This window comes from Priapulus caudatus, unplaced genomic scaffold, assembly GCF_000485595.1.
Source record: "Priapulus caudatus unplaced genomic scaffold, Priapulus_caudatus-5.0.1 Scaffold772, whole genome shotgun sequence".
NCBI lineage: Eukaryota > Metazoa > Priapulida > Priapulimorpha > Priapulimorphida > Priapulidae > Priapulus > Priapulus caudatus.
In genome coordinates, this window is record NW_014577833.1 from 4,841 (window position 1) to 8,901 (window position 4,061).

Below are 4,061 nucleotides of genomic sequence, written 5' to 3' on the forward strand. Positions count from 1 at the left end.
CTGCTAGTGGTGGTGGTGGTGGTGGTGGTGGTAGTTGTGGTGTGCGCTGCTACTGCTGCTGCTGCTGCTGCTAGTGGTGGTGGTGGTGGTGGTGGTGGTAGTTGTGGTGTGCGCTGCTACTGCTGCTGCTGCTGCTGCTAGTGGTGGTGGTGGTGGTGGTGGTGGTAGTTGTGGTGTGCGTGGTTGCTGCTGCTGCTGCTGCTGCTAGTGGTGGTGGTGGTGGTGGTGGTGGTAGTTGTGGTGTGCGTGGTTGCTGCTGCTGCTGCTGCTGCTAGTGGTGGTGGTGGTGGTGGTGGTGGTGGTGTGCGTGGCTGCTGCTACTGCTGCTGCTGCTAGTGGTGGTGGAGGTGGTGGTGTGCGTGGCTGCTGCTACTGCTGCTGCTGCTAGTGGTGGTGGAGGTGGTGGTGTGCGTGGGTGCTGCTGCTGCTGCTGCTGCTACTGCTGCTAGTGGTGGTGGTGGTAGGTGGTGGTGGTGGTGGTGGTGTTGTTGTTGTTGGTGGTGGTGGTGGTGGTGCTGCTGCTGCTGCTGCTGCTACTGCTACTACTACTACTATTACTACCACTGCAGCTGCTGCTGCTGCTGCTGGTGGTGGTGGTGGTGCTGGTGGTAGTGGTGGTGGTGCTGCTGCTGTTTCTACTACTACTGCTGCTGGTGGTGGTGGTGGTGCTACGGCTGCTGCTTCTACTACTACTGCTGCTACTTCTACTACTACTACTGCTGCTGCTGGTGGTGGTGCCTGTCATTGGTTGCCTACTCATACAAGCACGCACGCTCACATTCACACAGTCATCTTACTCATTACCAAGTATCTATTATCATAAACACATTGCCACCTCCTTCTGCGCGTACACACGCGATCTCAGCAGACATTGCCAACAGCCACTCCCAAGCAGTAGTGAAGACCCTACGATCTTACATACAAGGTGCTAGCTAACCCAGTAACGTCCTCTAAATACCTCGAATACATTCGCCAGTCAGTCATCTTCCTTTAAACCGCGAAGGGATTCGCGTAAGAAGCACTCGTGGGTCACTCACTCTCTCCCTCGCTCACATACACACATACATGCCTCTCACATCTGGATGGTTGCCACACAGGCCCCTCCCCTTACCCCAACCCAGCTCCCCCACCCCGCCGCATCTCTCCTTCCCTCTCTCCCCCCACCACCACGGTTACTACAGATGTTTCCCACACCCCACTCTCGCCTATTTGCAGCTCCTCGGGGAATGCTGCCCGGGGTCTCTCTCTCTCTCTCTCTCTGTGCGTGCGTGCGTGCGTGCGTGCGTGTGCGTGTGCGTGTGTGTCTGTTTGTCTCTCTCTCTTGCCCATCCTTCTTCCTCTCCCTCTCTCTTTCTCTCTCGCGCGCTCTCTCTCTCCCTTCCCCTCCCTCTCTCCCTCTCCCTCTCTCTGGTGGTGATACGTGGAAGCTGTCGATGCCTAGAACCCCTACCGTGCATGGGCAGCGCACGCGTGTTTGTGCGTGAGCGGTATAGCTACTGGTTAGGGTTGCCTTCCCCCATTAAACCAACCGGCGGCCAGAAATAGACTTCATTCACAACACGGGTCCACCATCCCCACTGTCGGGCAAAGCATGACTGGAATTCTTCTCGCATCTTATTCCCTCTCCCGCCTTTCCTCTCCCTCTCCTTCTCCTCCTCCTTCTCCCGCCCTTCCCCTTCGCTGGCTCTTGTAAGCTCTCTTCCTTCCTCTCTCTCGCTTTCTCTCTCCCCTATCCCTCTCTCTCTCTCTCTCTCTNCGGCGTGCGTCGGGCCGTTGTTGGCACCGACCACTACAAGGGCGCGTGTGTGCGTGCGTGCGTGCGTGCGTGCGTGCGTGCGTGCGTGCGTGCGTGTGGGTGTGGAGGCGTCACGCGAGAGTCAACTGACGCGGTCTACCCATCTCGACTCTCACATCCCTCCACACACTACACTCATCCAATACCCATCCACATCCATGATGAATTCCCCTGCTTTGTGATCACCCTAGCATGCATACGGTACGTAAAATACCATCATCACACCCTTGTCGTACCATTCCCTGCTCTACCATCCGTTGTCTTACCATCTGTCTACTAACCCGTGGCCACGCCCTGCATCATAATTACATATTCTACCATGTCATCCCCCCACCCTTACCTTACCTACCACGCCCTGCATCATAATTACATATTCTACCATGTCATCCTCCCACCCTTACCTTGCTCTACCACGCCCTGCATCATAATTACATATTCTACCATGTCATCCTCCCACCCTTACCTTGCTCTACCACGCCCTGCCTCATAATTACATATTCTACCATGTCATCCCCCCATCCTTACCTTACGCCTTACCTATCCCACGCCCTGCATCATCAATAACATATTCTACCACATGTCATCCTTCCACCTAACCTTTATCCCCTGACCGAGGCCCTGCCTGCATCATAATTACATATTCCTAACCATGTCATCCTCTTGACCACCTTCTCGTTTACTTGGCTCTAGTGCCCCACGCCCGCTGCAGATCATACTTGACCATATTCTACGCGCATGTAAATCCCCTTACCGTTACTATACCTATCCACGGCCCATGCATCATAATTACATATTCTTACCATGTCATCCCCCACCCTGTACGTTACCCCTGTACCACGCCCTCTGCATCAATACATATTCTAACCATGTCCATCCCTCCACTTACTTCCCGTACAACGCCCCTGCATCGATAATTAGCATACTTCTACCATGTCATTCCCCCCCACCTTACTTACCTCCCCACGGCCCTGCATGCATAATTACATATTCTACCATGTCATTCCTCCCACCCTTACGCTTTACGTACCACGCCCGTGCCATCATAATCTACAGTTGATTCTACTAACTACCTATGTCATCGCTCCCAACCCCTTACCCGTACCGTACATCCGACGCCCTGCATGCATAATTAACATTATTCTACCATGTCATCGCCCCCCCACCTTACCTGTTACTTCTACCGTGCGACGTCCTGGCATCCTAATTACATTATTCTAGAACCCATGTCATTCCCCTACCCTTGACCTTACCGTTACCACGCCCTTGCATCATAATTAACAACCTATTCATCCCATGTCATCTCTCCACGCGCTTAACCTTTGAACGCTACCGACGCCCGCGTAGCATCATAATTCTACATATTCTAGTACCGATGATCATCCTCCCACCCTTACTACGTACCACGTACTGCCGTGGCATCATAATTACATATTCTATCCGATGTCATCCTCCACCCTTACCTTACCTACCACGCCATGCATTCATAATTACGACCTATTCTACGCATGTCATGGCGGCCCGCTAACCGTTACCTTACCTTACTCTACGGATCCCAGGGACAACGAGGCGGCTCCCCTGCTCTACGCATGCCGAACCTTACGAAGAAGAGTCTTAGTGTGCGCTGGCTTACCATCTGCTGTGTCGCCGTACCCTCACCCCACTTCTTCGCATGACTTTGTGAAACAGTGTGAAAGCGGCTGCTTTTACTTAGGGGGGATGCAGGGATGCACAGCGCTGCGTGGGCGTGCGTTGCGTGGCGTGCATGCGCACGTCAATTCCATAACGTAGCAGGGGCGGTAGTACGTGAACGGTATTGATCACAATATGAAACAGACCATATATATATATAGAGAGAGAGAAAGAGCGCGCGAGAGAGAGATAGAGAGAGAGAGAGACGTGAGAGAGAGATAGACGAGAGAGCGAGATGAGAGACGAGCAGAGAGAGTAGGAGAGAGAGAGAGAGAGAAAGAGAGATAGAGAGAGAGAGAGAGAGAGAGAGAGAGAGAGAGAGAGAGAGTCCGGGAGAAAGAGACAGCGGGTAAGGGAATGAAAGAGAGTGAGACAGAGAGAACGAATGAATGGCAGGCAGTAAGCGTGAGTCATCCTCAGTGTCTGGCCATCCACTACTGACCACTAGCCACCACAACGCGAAGGCAAGCCAGCAGACTGACACTATACATCCGGGGCCGTTGTCAGAAACAAAATTAGTCTTAACATTAAAAAAACAATTTCTCCTAAACCGTCGACATCACTTTGTTTCGTATTG

The 4,061-nt window shown here is 53.1% G+C and overlaps 1 protein-coding gene across 1 annotated transcript in view; it reads right to left on the reverse strand.

Moving 5' to 3' along the window:
- LOC106813431 (guanine nucleotide-binding protein subunit beta-like) overlaps window positions 1-4,061 on the reverse strand; it is a gene marked incomplete at its 3' end in the record, with an annotated part of 45,993 nt that overhangs the window by 1,927 nt on the left and 40,005 nt on the right.